Raw genomic sequence first — 16,748 nt, forward strand, 5'->3', positions numbered from 1 at the left:
AGAGAAAGAGAGAGAGAGCCAGGTGAGGAGCAGACACACAATCAGGCGAGAGAGAGAGAGAGAGAGACAGACAGACAGACAGAGAGAGAGAGAGAGAGAGAGAGAGAGAGAGAGAGAGAGAGCGAGAGAGAGAGACAGACAGAGAGAGAGAGAGCCTCACACAGTTTTACCCCAGTGAACAGCGACAGTAGTATTACTACCCTAGGGGAATATTTTTTCTATTTGACAATGGATCCTTTCTGACGTTATCAGATTTCACAGTGGGAAGCTCAGGAAGTGAGTGATCACACCTTTATTTTGACCTCATGCACACAGATTTAAGTTTTTCTTTGTCCAATTCAGATATAAAATAAAATAATTCATTTAACATATTAAATCTATATGTTGCTTTCTATCTTTATTGCTCAAACAATAACTTCAGTTCGAGGGGAACAATCAGTCAAAGGGGAAATCGCCTCCCCTTTCTTTTTCAGCTTTTGAGCAATTCACCATTGGTAACTACAGTATTAAACAACCCAGTTTTGAAGAGAGACCCTATGTCATTTGGATTAATGAGGTTTTGCCATGTCTTTGTTTGACTCTGGCAGCTGTGCAGTGAATGGTAAATAGATAACTAGCCTTTGTTTGGGCTACATAGGCCAACAATGGTGTTTGACTCATACCCCAAAGACAACCTCATCCTCCAATATGAATGCATTGATTGAATGAAACTTTACTTAAATTCCATGACTAAATTAAAGCTTTACAACCATACAAGTCTGACCCCATTTGAAAACAAAATGCCTTTTCATTTGATTTCAAGCTGCTTGTTTTGTGCCACCTTTTACGGCAACATCAAAAATGCACATGCCTCCACACCTCAAAATATTACATTAGTACTATTATGAATATATTGTAATACATTTTTAAATGCTGGGGGATATAAATTAGAACTTAATAAATTGCTTTTGCACAACATAAACATTTCGATCCTATTTCTTATACAACCATCAATCGACAATGTTATGGAATAGGCTGTTAACATTTTCTCACCAACTCCGCAGGAACTACAGTCAAAAAGCTCATGTCCATTGCACTCAGTACAGGTGGGATGACAGAGGACACACTGGTTCTTCAAAGCGAATTGTCCACTAGGACAAGAGAGCAATGAAGGTTTGCTTCGAATATATCCGACGCAGAACAGAAAAAAAAAAAAGGTAAAACTTGTCTTCATCGCTACAATTGAACTTCAAAGAGTTGATCGTGAAAGAGACGCTCTCCAAAGACGCACTGTCCGTGAGCAGGTATACATGGGTTCTTGCTGCTTGCCACCAGTCGGCAATCGAGGCAAAACTTGCTGGACGAGTTCGTTGAGGTGGGACTGGAGCCCTGGACAATGGGACAGCAAGCAGCAAGCAAATGATGTGAACTAACTAACAAAAATAACAGTAATTAACAAAAAAACAAAAACACAATTTTATACATACAATTTAATCAAGATAGATGGATATATCTATCATATTGTGTTTTTGTTTATATATATACAGTGGGGGAAATAATTATTTGATCCCCTGCTGATTTTGTTAGTTTGCCCGATTACAAAGAAATGAGCGGTCTATAATTTTTATGGTAATTTTATTTTAACAAATAGAGACAGAATATCAACAAAGAAGTTAAAAAAAACACACATTATATAAAGTTATGAATTCATTTGCATTTGATCGAAGGAAATAAGTATTTGATCCCCTACAAACCAGCAAGAATTCTGGCTCATACAGACCGGTTATATGCCCATGAGGCACACAGATTACTCCTGTCACTTTAAGAAAGTACTCCTAATCTCTGCTTGTTATGGGTATAAAAGACACCTGTCAATAGAATCAATCTCTTCCATTCCAACCTCTCCACCACCATGGGCAAGACCAAAGAACATTCAAAGGACATCAGGGTAAGAGTTGTAGACCTGCACAAGGCTGGAATGGGCTACAAGACCATCAGCAAGAAGCTTGGTGAGAAGGAGACAACTGTTGGTGCAATTATTAGAAAATGGAAGAAATACAAAATAACCATCAATTGCCCTCGGCCTGGAGCTCCATGCAAGACCTCGCCTCGTGGGGTAAGGATGATCATGAGAAGGGTGAGGGATCAGCCCAGAACTACACGGGAGGAGCTTGGTAATGATCTCAAGGCAGCTGGGACCACAGTCACCAAGAAAACCATTGGTAACACACTACACCGTAACGGATTGAAATCCTGCAGTCCCGCAAGGTCCCCCTGCTCAAAAAGGCACATGTACAGGCCCATCTGAAGTTTGCCAATGAACACTTAAATGATTCAGAGTAGGCTTGGGAGAAGGTGATGTGGTCAGATGAGACCAAAATTGAACTCTATGGTATAAATTCGACTCGTCGTGTTTGGAGGAAGAGAAATGCTGAATGCTACAATCCCAAGAACACCATCCCCACTGTCAAACACGGAGGTGGAAACATTATGCTTTGGGGTTGTTTCTCTGCTAAGGGTACAGGACGACTTAATTGCATTGAGGGGCCAATGGACGGGGCCATGTACCGTAAGATCTTGGACGAGAACCTCCTTCCCTCAGCCAGAGCACTGAGGATGGGTCGTGGATGGGTCTTCCAGCATGACAATGACCCAAAACTTACGGCCAAGGCAACAAAGGAGTGGCTCAAGAAGAAGCACACTAAGGTCATGGAGTGGCCTAGCTAGTCTCCAGACCTTAATCCTATAGAACATTTGTAGAGGGAGCTGAAGCTTCGAGTTGCCAAGTAAAAGCCTTGAAACCTTCAGGATTTGGAGAGGATCTGTAAAGAGGAGTGGACCAAAATCCCTCCTGAGATGTGTGCAAACCTGGTGACCAACTACAAGAAACGTCTGACTTCTGTGCTTGCCAACAAGGGTTTCTCCACCAAGTACTAAGTCATGTTTTGCTTGGGGATCAAATACTTATTTCGTTCGATCAAATGCAAATTAATTTATAACTTTATATAATATGTTTTTCTGGACTTTTTTTGTTGATATTCTGTGTCTATTTGTTAAAATAAAAGTACTCTACAAATTATAGACCGCTCATTTCTTTGTAATTGGGCAAACTAACAAAATCAGCAGGGGATCAAATAATGATTTCCCCCACTGTATATATATATACACACACACACACACACACACACACACACACACACACACACACACACACACACACTCATTGAACACTTTATTAGGAACACTGTACTAATACTGGGTAGGGCCTCCTTTTGCTCTCAAAACAGCCTCAATTCTTCGTGGCATTGATTCCACATTCCTTTGAGATTCTGGTCCATGATGACATGATTGCATCACGCAATTCCTGCAGATTTTTCAGGGGCACTTTCAAGCTGTGATTCTCCCGTTCTACCACATCCCAAAGGTGTTCTATTGGATTCCGATCCGGTGACTGGGAAGGCCACTGAAGAACACTGAACTCATTGTCATGTTCATGAAACCAGTTTAAGACGACCTTTGCTTTGTGACATGGAGTATTATCATGCTGGAAGTAGCCATTAGAAGATGGGTAAATTGTGACCATAAAGGGATGCACATGGTCAGCAACAATACTCAAATAGGCTGTGGCATTCAAGCGATGATTGATTGGTATTAACGGGCCAAAAGTTTGCCAAGAAAACATTCCCCACACCATTACACCACCTCCACCATGAGAAGGTGTACATGTGTTCCTAATAAAGTGTTCGGTGAATGTATATAGATATAGATAGATATATAGATAGACAGAATTATTTCAACTACGTAACCCTAAATGGATCTGTTTACAGTAGACAACTATAAAAGTCCTACAGCCCTAATTCGTGAGTATTACAGATGTTGCATTTGCCATTATGATGCCTCTGAAATTAAAATAGGTCTATTTCTATATTTTCTGAATTGTAAACAATTATATATATTCACAAATCAAGCTACAGATGTCTTTGCAAATATAGATGTATTAGCCTAGTAGGCCGACTAGTGGCCTGTGAAATGTTCCACTAATTGGATGCCCAGGTAGATTCCTGCTGAGTGATCCTGTCACTAATGTATCCGGCGCCATCCACTGGCCTCTCAAAAACGTGCAGGTGTACACTTTTCTTGGCAGTGAATGCACCATTTAGTATTTTTCTACCAGCAAAAATGCCAAGGGTCAAAATGCCACTATCGAATATTAGTACAGATGCCAAGGTTACTCTTCACTCATTATCTAGACATTTTAGTGTACTAGTAGACTTGTCTTGTACCGATGAGGGCGTATCCCGTCGTCGACCGACGTCATACGACGGTAGAGACCGGAGAAGGCGTGACTTTGTTCTTCTGCTGCAGCGGAGAATTATGACATGAGGATGAGAGAGATAGAGGCAGTTAGACTGGCTGTCTTGAAATAGGGCAGAAATAAGCTGCGTGGCTAAAGGACTGTGATTGTAAACTGCACGATGGGGAGTAATGATTGAAAACAGGACGGTAAGATATTGCCTATTATTCTTGAGCCTATATGGGTTCATCTTTAAATGAAAACATCAGCTGTTAAAACCACTGCAGACGGAGCAGGTGCACCTGGTGTTCATGTACGTGCTTGTATTCAACTTACATCTTGCAGATTTGGTGTGTTCTGTTTTTGGGGTTGAAATGCAAAGAATGAATATAAATGAGTGGGATATTTCAGGATGTGTTGTACGTGAGGTAGCCTGTACGTTTTACCTTTCAATCCACGCAGATGCTGGATGACTGTGTGAGAGTCGTTAGGATGGATAGCCTATTCAGAGAGCTCAAAACAATGCACTACAGGCCTGTTACACAGTCTGGCATACACCAGTGTATTAGATATTATTGCGACGGATAAAGACAGCATGGGTTTTGTTTTTGTTCTAATGCAGTATGTGTGGTTATGTGTATGAGATTAAAATTCTGCATGTTCCATGCAGGCTCTTAAGAACGTAAACAACCAGCAGGATCCTGACTTGGGGCAGATATTCAACTTAAAAAACGGTACTCTGATTTAATGTGTGTCATAACTCTTATTATTATGGTGTGCCGATTGCCGTTTCTTTCATTGTTTCCTATGTCCAACGACGTGCAACTGTATCCTCCTATGATGACGTATATGGCTGGCCCTCAGTATTTCGTGAACTTGATACATTTTCGCACACATTGAGCTTTTGTATAGTGTTTGATGTCCAGACCTTAACATTATATATATATATAGGATATAGGAGTTATATTTGAGATCTGTATGTGAGAAGATAATCTGCAGAGTGAAATATTGTTGTTACCTGAGTGATTGGCTAAATCAAGCAGTGTTGTCATTGTCCTGAGAATGTAGGCTACTACAGAATGTTCTGGTCTTTAGGTGGGCCTACATAGAACAGTTCTAAATAGAAAGTTATTGTGTTCAGATAACCTGCAACACTATTTCAGCTGGGACGAGGAGGCCCTGTCTGCCTCATTGGATATCTTCCAGTGTTTACCAGTTACATGTACATATGTTTCTACTGTAGTAAGATGGGATCACGGAAATGAATCAAAATAGGCTAAACTTTACTTCCCTTGTATCCATATGCACAAATTCATACCTTCTGAACAATGAACTCAGTAGTGTATATTTTATACTGTATATAATAATGCATCAAAACATACAGACATCAATGCTAGCTATATCTTTGTATTAAGCAATTTGATAAAGATGCAATGACCTTGATCTGACCCTCTTTGATGCCATCAGGTATTCAGACCCCATACCAATGGAGATATGTGTGAGATGGCAGCTGAAAGTTGACGTTGATTCTGAGACAGATGGAACAATCAGGGCAAAGCTACAAAGCAGAACCCCTGGCTGCCTCTGCCACGGAGGGCCTCTGTGCACCAGGGCATTGGGGAGAGAGCTTGGCACCCGATCAGTTACCACAGTGAATTCTGTCCCTGTCACTGGCACTTAGCTCCAAAAAAGCTAAGCAGAAATGACTGCTGTTGTTGAAATCAGTTGGGCTTTCTTCTCACTGTGGCAATGCAACACCACTGTGTCAAATTCCTTTTCCATTGATGCAAAATGACAGTTGCAAACAACTTTGACAAGTTTTCCAATGTGCAGCAAGTTTTCAGAAAAATTGCAACCTCTTCTTATAATGTCAATATGTTTTGTGTTGACGGCACTTTGGAACATGTGCTTTATTGTGGCACTGGTGAAAGATTTTTCCACACTGCTGGTGTCCTGCAATGTCGGTTAGATGGAATCTCAGCCTTTTCTCTGGAATAAAAAGAAGAATGTAGTGGGTCCAGTGTAGTGGGTTTCCTTACTTCCATTATTACTCAAACCCCCCCCCCCCTCCCCGAAAAAACAAATGGACATGAAAAGGAGCTAAACTACACTCTGCCTTTCAAAGGAATTCCATCTCTCTCATTCCCCAAAAGTTTAGTCCTTGAGATGAGATGAAATGAGTCAAGTGGCCCATGGCAATCACGGCTCAATCACTGCACAGTGCTTTGAAGTGGGACCGTGTTCCTCAGACTTCTCCACAGGTGGGGAGGCAATGTTAAGTGTTCTGTCTGCAGCCATGGAGGAGGTCACCTAGAGGGCACAGGGACTGGGAGAAGGGCTCCTTTCACGCACACCAGAGAATGGAAGAGGGTGGGGGAGAGATAGAGACTAAGACCACTGATTAGTTCAGTTCTCCAGTCTCGCTCTGTTTGTTTAAAAACGCTGTTGAGGACCAGGAATTTGATGGTGATTAAACATGGGAACCCACTCTTGATTTGTTATTTATTGATTTGTGTAAAATTAAACACACACATTCTGTCTGGTTTAACAGGGCCAGATTTAACGAAGTAGCATTAGATCAATATTTGCATGAAATATTAGCCAGGACCTACTGACATTTTATGCTGCAATGCATGCAGAGATTTTCTTTTTAGGCAGACCTGGAAAAGGATCTCTAGGATTAAGGTAGTCAGGGTGGGATTCAGTGAATTGGGAGAATACATCCCTTGAGGTCACTGACGAAAGACTCATCAATATTTTTAATCCCCTTTTTATCCTTTTGGAATTCAGTCAGAGCATATTCTAAGAGAAGTCATCCCCCGCAAATGCCTTACTGTGGCTATACCTTTAGAGACTGAAGAATGCAAAAAGATCTTGCAGGAATACCTTTTCTTATCTTGTTGGACACATCATAAGCTTCACGGAAAATAGCCATTCGTTCTACTGTACTGTGTGGCTCTCAATAGACATTATTGTTATTATAAATTATTATAAAAACCGAGCTGGAGACTATCGTACCCTATTATAGGAAGTAATAATATTTATAGATGTGTTATAGATGTGTTACAGACCTCTTGCTTTGTGAAGGGGGGGGGGGTGTTGATGGAATAGGGACCAGTGGGCCTCTGTGGCCTCTGTTTATGTGTATATGTCTGAGGCTAGGACATATGCTGCTTAGCTTGCAAATATCAAACTGGTCTCTCCTGTTGTGTTTGTAAGATGCAGGTGTCCTGACTGCTGAGGCAAGGAGTGTTCCCAGGCCTAGTGAGTGGAGGGGGGAGTAGAGCTGCTTCTAGGGAGGACAGTACAGCCTGTTAGAGATTCAGAGACTGTTAAATCAGACAGAGAGCTTACATGAGAGAGCTGGGAGACTGGAGCCCTGCTGATGTTGGTCTGAGACACTTCAGGTAGGCTTTTGATTGTGACTGGGGGTAGCCAGGTGACTGTGGGCTCAGGAATACCGAACCTTCTGGGGAAGAGCAACTCACCATAACATATCAGTTCATAGTGAGAGCCTTCATATGCAAACTTGAAAGGCATGTTATAGAAAATACTTTAGAGTAAATGTTTCATATTCTGTAAGTATGATCTAATGATCCCATCTAATTATGGTTGTACTGAACTGTCAAAGCACTTTGATCTGCATAGTTTGTATGAAAGGTGCTATACAAATAAAGTTGTTATTATTATTATTATTATTATTATTATTATTAATAATAATGGAAACATTTGGATGATCATCTTGATTTAGAGAGGTGATGTACAGTAGATGTGTACAAAGCTATGTAGAGAGACAAGGTCAGGCTAAAGTGGGCTAAGATCTATACAAGGTCATCATAGCATGTTTTTTCTCAGTACAGCATTCAGCAACAAGGTCTATTTCAACAAGGTACAGTGCATTAGAGTTGGATTACCTCTTTATTGTCAATTTGGTTTTAGGTGACAGTAGGGGAAAGTGTGGTTTGATTAACTTGGAAATGTCTTCAACCACATCCAATTGCAGAGCTGAATGAAGGCGCTAGTTTCGTGCAAGACCGCACGTATTAGAGACATGTCAGAGATATGTTTTATGACGTCTGTTTTCCTCTTCACAGAGAGGAAGTGGGAGACATGGTTAGCATCGATTCATGGCACTTAACGTTGTTTTTACAATTCAGTTAGATACGTCTGCGGGCCCGCAGGGTGCTGAGTAAGAGAATTCAGTGATCAACTTTATGTTTTTACTGCATCTCTGCTTCCGAATCATCGTCACTGCCATAGCCACACCGCTGGGTCTTGTGTTTGTGGTGCTTCATGGTTTTCTGAAAGCTTACAGATGGTTGTACCGATACTAGATACAGTGGCACTGTAGACAGATACATTTGATTATTTATGAAGTTTTAATCAGTGTCACCAGAAGCATATTTTTGTTTCTGAGTTAGCCCTTGTCTTCCACTTGTGCCCTGTCACACGGCGTTGCTGGATGAACCTGTAACTGTGTGTGTGTGTGTGTGTGTGTGTGTGTGTGTGTGCGCGCCTGCGTGCCTGCGTGTGAGTGCGCGTGTGTGTCTCCTCTCACCCATCCCCCAATGTGAGAGCTGCATCTCAACGCCGATGTCACTGCTGGCCAAAAATATGTCCTCTATGACACCCTTAATGTGTGTGTGTGTGTGTGCGTGTGCGTGTATGTGTGTGTGTGTGTGTGTGAGTGTGTGTGAGCGTGTGTGTGTGCATGCGCGCGCACAAATGCGTGTGTGTGTGTGTGTGTGTGTGTGTGTGTTGGTGTGCCGCCTTCGCCTAATTGCATTTGTGCTGCCTCACTTGTCTCGTACTTAGTCAGGGAGCAGGGCTGACCGCCGGAGACGTCTGCCATTGTCCTCTTCTCCCCGCGAGGGTCACTCCGACACAGCGTTCCACTCTGTCCTAGCTCAGCTCCACAACACACACAGAGACACTGTGGGGAAATGTCCTCACCTCATCAATCAAACACTCAAATGTTTTTTCGGATTATGGATCATGTTATTAGAGATGAATTAAGACTCTGTGTTTGTTTATAGAGTCCAGTAGGGATAGAATCCAAGTGGGATAAGGCTACGGCTTTGTGCTTCAATTCTCTGTCCGCTCAAAGAGAGGGCAAGCCGTTCTGAGTGTGTGTTGCTGTTTCTTTCCGGTATCTGATGGTAGTTTGGTGGGAATGGCGGGTTCTCTGAACGCCGTTCTCTGAAAAATGGAACAGTCGCGATATTGTTCGTCACATGAAAGGTTGTTGTACTTCATTCATTTCCACAAACAGGGATAAATGCTTCACTGCCTCTCCTCTCAATGTCACCGGCCTTTGTTTCATCTCCACTACAAGAGCAGCAGCAGCAGCAGCAGCAGTAACAACAGCAGTGGCATAGTGTTCATCAAGTGTTAAATTAAACCCATCCATGCAACAATGGCGGGGTTATTCACCCTCTCTACAAGATCTTGTCACATTTCTCGTATCTTCTCAAGGTCTGATAACTCCACAGATGAGGGTGAAGAAGAGAGCAGAGAGAGATCTGGGAGAGGGCAAAGACATGATTCTCAGAGGGCCGGTATGAACCTGTGTGTCACAGACGTACACAACTGTATCAGGGTGACTGTCTGCTGGTTGCGTGGATGACGACACCAAGAGAGGAGAAATTCACCACAGACCACAGCATTCCTGTCTCACAGCCACACGCAGAGGTTGCTTTTATTGGAAACCTACGTTTTTTTTTACTCTACTAGGCTTGTCCTGGAAGTGCCACTGCAAACAAACACACGCACACACACACACACACACACACACACACACACACACACACACACACACACACACACACACACACACACACACACACACAAACATGTGTAACAATAACACACACAGCGTTACAAGAGAAGATCAAAAGACAAATAAAAAAAACGGTAGTGTTCTGTCCAGTAGCTACTACGTGATCTAAGGTTGGGCCGCACACACTGTTCCATCTTGTGTGTGTACTGTACCCCTCCTTGTTCCCTGTGTCCATACCCTTGCCTGTTTTGGTTGGCCGATTGACATTCCATGGGTGGGTAGGGAGGAAGTCAAATGAGGCCCCAACCCTCTCTGGCGGAGCTATGGGCAGTGAATCAGTTTGAGAAATAGTTGGTGTCAACATGTTATGTAGGGCTCTGTTAGTGTCATATTACACATTACAGCAAGTAATACCACACCGTCGTAGGGTGTGTTGATAAAGTCCACCAATATAGACACATTGTATCATCTGAAGAAAGGGACCACATAGCACTGTTAGCATGCTAATCCTGTACATTGCAACACACTGCATGCTATTTTACAGGCATGTGTCATATTTATGACTGTCTTCCTCTACAGTAGGTGGCATCGGGATTCAATCATAAAGTTGACATCCTGTGAGACAAGAGGTGTGTGCGTGCGTGCGTGTGCGTGCGTGCGTGTGTGTGTGTGTGCCTGTGTAGGTCATTTGCTCATACATGCACTGGAGTGATTTTGTCTGGGTTTTGTTTCGGAGAGTGAAGAAGGAAGGTCAGGTACCGGCAGCCAAAGCACAGTATAATGAGGTTTTTTTTATCTGACAGGTGCACAACGCCTGTTCTCAGAGGCAACATCCATATTCCAATCTGCATCCTCTGGCTTTTGAATGAGGAAGGCAGTAAAATGCAATAATTTGTCCCCCCCCCCCACGCTGTATTGATCCCTGGGCTCCTCTGTTATGACCCTTACAGAAAAAGTAAACCGATTCACTGTCATGTGTTGTCAGAATTCAGCCAGGTATACGCTACTTCTGACGAATAGGGAGGTAGTCAGAAAGGAGTGAGCAGGAGAGTCAAAAGTAGTTTGGAACGAACGGACTGTAATTCACCTCTAATAACCCCCGTGCCTCAGGAGACTGTGTTGCGCAGCTCAGCTGCGTAGTAGCATGTGATGCAGTGGAGGCTGGTGGAGGTAGAAAAATTGGAGGACGGGCTCATTGTAAATGTGTTTTGATAGCATTGCTCATTTCATTCCACGCATTACAATGAGCCCGTCCTCCAATTTCTCGGCCTCCACCCAGCCTCCCCTGATGTGATGACATTCTACAGGACTGTTCTTTCAGCACAAATACAGATTGTCTTTGCTCCCCCACCAGCTGGCTTTGGCTGGCAGCCCTGTGCATCTCAGATGGGATCTTCAGATGATAACATACTGTAGCTAGATCAGCTCCCTTTCCCTTGAAAACCACCATCCATCCTGTTATTTGTGTACAGTAAGCCACCAGTTGGCCTCCACAATGCAGTGGAAATCATGATTACATTTACATTTTGGATTATTTTTTTTACATTTAGCGGACGCCTTCATCCAAAGCGACTTACTTTACGATAGTGTACATCGCCATAGACACACTGGTCTTGATGGGATTCATTATCAAGGTCTCAAAACCAGTCTGTCACAATCTCAATGATGTCCTCAGAGTCTTCTATAGTCATATTTTCATATCTTTTTTTCAAATACACCTGGCATAAAGCATATGTTGTTTAGGGTGTAGGTTTACATTAAGGCCAACTGTTCACTTTTACATAAGACTCCTTGCGGTTGTTTTTCGCTCACATCCAACAGGAAGACGAGAGCCTTCCGTCAGTGAAGGGGAGAAGTGGACACGGGACACAGCTGTGGGTTGTGGTGATTTGCTTGCTGGAATTCTATCCTGGCCAGGGATATGCCAGGAAGGGTGGTGGTGTACTCTGCCCAGGGGATATGCCACTTTGAGGGCTGATGTTGTGGTTCTCTCTCTCTCTCTCTCTTTCTCTTTCTCTCTCTCTCTCTCTCTCTCTCTCTCTCCCTCTCTCTCTCCCCCCCCCCTCTCTCTCTCTCTCTCTCTCCCTCCCTCTCACAGCTGTCTATGATGCAGCTGAGCTGAGCTGAGCCGGGGGTTCACACCTCCGTGGCAGAGAGGCCCATTTGTCATCGTAAGGTTGAAAAACTAAAACCTGTGCAAATTGACGTATCGCTTTGTGTGATTATTCATTATTACACATTTATCATCTCAATCCCTCTACCCATGAGAATGTACGTAGGGTAATTCTCACTGCCATTATCTCCATAGTCAATCACTTGTATCTGTGAACCATGTACAGTGCTGGAGCGTGTCATGCACGCAAGCTGTCGCTGAATTTACCACTCTGATCATAGCTTCCATCTGGGCACATTTATTGACAGATTCAGAAGTGTTTTCTTTTTTTTCTTATTTTTTTTTAGGAATATACCTTGAAATTCTTGTGTCCGTTTCTAATCAACACGCTGCACGTGTCTCCTGCGATGTAAACCGAAACAAATGTTGAAATATGAATGGGATGCACTAGGTGCTAATCGACAACAGCGTTGGCTCCCTTCGGCTCGGCTGACTGTGTGCACCACAGCAATGAGATGTACATGTGTGACATGATTGCTTTCAGCAGCGTATTCCTCCCTGTGTAGACTTCTTCGTGGCTGGGGCCTGGAGGGGGCCGTGCAGAAAGAATCCTGTCCTTCCTTAGCTAGAGAGAGAGGGGGGAGAGAGAGGGGGGAGAGAGAGGGAGGGAGAGAGGGAGAGAGAGAGATACAGAGAGAGAGAGAGAGGGGGAGAGAGTGAGAGAAGGGGAGAGAGAGAGGGAAAGTGAGATAGACGGAGAGAAAGAGAGAGATAGAGGGGGGAGAGAGGGGGGAGAAAGTAGGACAGGAGTGAGAGAGGCCCGGCGCTGGCACAGTCTCGGGCAGCCCAACCGTTGTGTTCAAAGCCCCGTCCGCCCTGTCTGTTCAGCTGCCAATCAGGAGAGGGGATGCCTGGCGCTGCTCATGCACCGCGGCTTCACGACAGCAAGAAGACAAACCAGAACCGGAGCTACATAGATGTGACTGTTACAGTACATTCCCTGCTGCCCTGAATCAGCCAGCAGGGTTTAGTACAGTGTTTGACGTGGTACATAGGATCCCCGCACCCCCCGCCCCCCCCGTGGGTGTGTCTCTCTCTCTCTCTCCCCCCCCCCCCCCCCCCGTGCCTCTCTCTCTCTCTCTCTCTCTCTCCAACCGGGCTCCATTGGGCACTTTGCAAGGAAGTGATGTCATCCAGAGTTAGCACTAACTAGCTTCTGATTCGTCATTGAGGTCAGCTTGCGGGATAGGGAGACAGACACAGAAAGTCCCACGAGCGACGAGAGCATGGGAGACACTAGATACTGATTCTGGTTGGAGAGCCGTCACACACACGTGCGTATCTGTGGACAGCCTACTCCTGGTTGGAGCTCTGTCACACACCTGTGCATCGGAGGATCAGTCTGCTCTGGGTGGCAGTCTGTCAGTCTCTTGTGGAATGCTGCAGATGTCTTGGAATCACCTCAGCATGGACACAGGTGGACAGACGGTAGTGAGTGTTTTTTTGTTTTTTTTTTATGTAGAAAGGCCTACTGTACCACAAGCCGGAGGAGAAATCACTCAATCTCAATTTATCCACACACATGCATTCCGTCGTAAGAATCACTTGTTTTGTGATCGCCACAAAAACAGCAGAATTCCCTGGATCTGTGAATACAAAAAAGTTCAAGTGATGCATCTCATCTTGTTTATTTGCCCCCTTCCGGCCCTTTGCACTCACTCACACACACACACACACACACACACACACACACACACACACACACACACACACACACACACACACACCCACACACACACACCCACACACACACACACACACACACACACACACACACACACACACACACACACACACACACACACACACACACACACACACACACAGCACTATCACCAATAGTACAAGCTTGCCATTGTGACTGCAGGAGGAGCAGGAGAGGTTGGGAGAGAGCAGGCTGAATAGTGAGTGCCTTTTTTCACTCTGCATTGAAATTCAGTCATTGAATCTTTGCGCTCTCAAGCAAGGATCTTGAAACTGCGGAAGTACTTAGCTTGTCTGCATCGCTTTGTGTAACCTGATTATATCCCATTAGGTTTTCCTCTCATGCCACTACTGTGGTAGGGTTTTGTGTTTTATGATACAAGTTGATTCACTCCAACATTGCTAATCAATAACAATATGCAAAGCAAAAGTATATGTTGCCACAGGGCCAATTAACAAGTATGTACTGTAAGTGAATGTTTTATTAATTTGTAAAAAAACAAAACAACAACCTCCAAACATTTCTCTGAATATAAAGTAGAATAATTACCCAAGCAACCCACGCAAAACAAATTAGTGCCTTTAACTTTTTGTCAGTTTCCTCTCTTACAATTTTTCCGATGATCATTTCCTTTTTATGTTGCCATAACACTGTTGCATTATAGCTACCGTGATGGATGTGGAACAGTCTCACAAACTGTTCCTCACCCAAACTCATTTCCTTCTCACAGTGCTCAAACAGTTTAAGCTACAGCCTCAATGCGGTTGGAAAAACACAAACATGTTTTTCTCTGTGAATAAGCACATTCTTGGGCACAGACTGAAGGGGAGGCTTGACATTTTAGCTGTGCACAAGCATGTGAATCAGTGCTGGATGAGAATGCCATCTTTTATTAGTTGTCTTTTCTCTCTTTGGCAGCGTTTCTGTGGAAGCAGGAGCACTGTTGCTCTGAAACAGGGGGGGAAACATCGGGAATTAGAGTTAGTGTGTGTGTGTGTGTGTTGTGTGTGTTGTGTGTGTGTGTGTGTGTGTGTGTGTGTGTGTGTGTGTGTGTGTGTGTGTGTGTGTGTGTGTGTGCGTGCTTGCGTCTGTCTGTCTGTCTGTCTGTCTGTGTGTGTGTGTGTGTGTGTGTGTGTGTGTGTGTGTGTGTGTGTGTGTGTGTGTGTGTGTGTCGGGGGGGGTTGTGCTGCTTTGTGACAGACAGACACAGTCCACTCTGCTTGGCTGAGATTTCCCTGGAGCAGTGAGTAACCCATTCAAACAAGGAGCCATCTACTTCCACCTTGTTCTCTTCTGGGGCCTGTCTGTTCTAGAACCAAATCCAACACATTCTCAGGTGTGTGTAAGTGTGTGAGTGTGAGTGTGCGTGTGCGTGTGCGTGTGTGTGTGTGCTACAGAATAATAGTACTACTTCTGTCATCAATGATGAACAATTATTTAATTGGGGGAGGCCTATGCCTCTAGCTTTCATCCGGTGCTAATATTAGTTTAATTGCCTTTTTTTTTTTTGCCACACCCCATATCAGGTACAGTAAATGGAATCAGTCATGTGAAAATAGCTAGATCTGTTATGCAAAACAACTTGTCAGGCCACCTTGTATTTCCCCATCAACTCCCACAGTACCATCATCTCCTTTCCAGCTTGATCCTCAGCCCAGTTGCTATCTGCAGTTACATACCTCTGGATTAAGACATCATCCCCTAAATCCTGCCTGATGTCTGAAATATCTCTCTCATGTCTGAGTCTTACTGCCGCCTAACTCTGTCTCCCTCCCTGTGTAAGAACCCTCAGCCGTGAGTGTGTCTGACTGGAGAGAGAGAGGGATCATGGGGGTTTTATCTACCAATGTTGGGTACACACACAGCTGCTCCATTCGTCCTGCATGATTCTTCTAAGCTTGTTTGTGTTTGACCCAGTATCCAAGCGACTGGTGCTCACCCACTGGTACTGGTGTTTCTGTTAGGGCCAAAGTGGTCAGAGTGGAATTGGCAGAGAGACGTGTCTGCATCTGTGCCGGGCCAGAATGAGGATGTTTTTTTTCTCCCTGTGATTGCTTGTGAGAATCCTAGATAGTCTCTCTCCCACATTCAAGCGGAGTCAGAGGAAGAAAAGAGAATAGTTGTCTCCTCCTGTCGCCAGACTTCAGGGACTTGAATTCCGTTGGTACCAGTTTTGTCTTCCCCCCCCACGCCTGCTGACTTCCTTCTGTGTGATCCTCAGCGGATGAGGCTATTCCTCCTGTTTTGTTTGTAATTGGTGGTCAGATTTCATCAGGCTTGCCTGTCTCGTCCGCAGCTGTGCCTTCTCTCCGGAGGTGCTTGGGAGTGGTGCCAGCCCTCCGGAAGGACCAATGGAATCAGCCCCTTTAGCCTTTAACTGATAGAGAGTGCAGAGTCACAGAGATGAAATCACTTATTCATGAGCTTTGTTTAATATTGGATTGGTTTCTTATTGCCACATATGGCATCACGCAAACATCTGTGTGGAGCAGGAGCCCCCTGCCCCCCCCCCCCACCCCCCACCCCCTCACAGCTGCTCAGCTCTATTTGTCTTATAAAAACAGAAGGTCTACATATTTCATGGCATCTCAGTGCCCTAGAAAAGCAATTAACCACAACTGTTAATTAGTGTACCACTATGACCAGGTTTGTAAGATTCTGTAAGATTTGTATCACACTCTCACTGGACAATGGACATACATGTAATAGCCCACAACAAAAATATTAAAATTTATGATTGAAATGTGATATAGCAGTTGATGAACATAAGAGGTGGTTTCAAACTGTATGTTTGGAATACGAAACCAACTACAAGTGG

The 16,748-nt window shown here is 44.1% G+C and overlaps 1 protein-coding gene across 3 annotated transcripts in view; it reads left to right on the forward strand.

Moving 5' to 3' along the window:
• The first annotated feature begins 4,410 nt into the window (after positions 1-4,410).
• The window catches only part of otud7a (OTU deubiquitinase 7A), a 42,758-nt gene continuing 30,420 nt past the window's right edge, over positions 4,411-16,748 (forward strand). The window contains exons 1-2 of one of the 3 annotated variants that reach the window (XM_083665615.1): positions 4,422-4,482; positions 4,944-5,007. The gene's annotated coding sequence lies outside the window, so the exon portion shown is untranslated. Of the gene's footprint in view, positions 4,483-4,943; positions 5,008-7,590; positions 7,681-16,748 lie in introns of those variants that run through there. The other 2 variants (XM_083665616.1, XM_083665614.1) reach the window with 2 other exon arrangements.

The sequence above is a fragment of the Argentina silus genome (assembly GCF_951799395.1).
Source record: "Argentina silus genome assembly, chromosome: 3".
NCBI classification, from domain to species: Eukaryota; Metazoa; Chordata; class Actinopteri; order Argentiniformes; family Argentinidae; genus Argentina; species Argentina silus.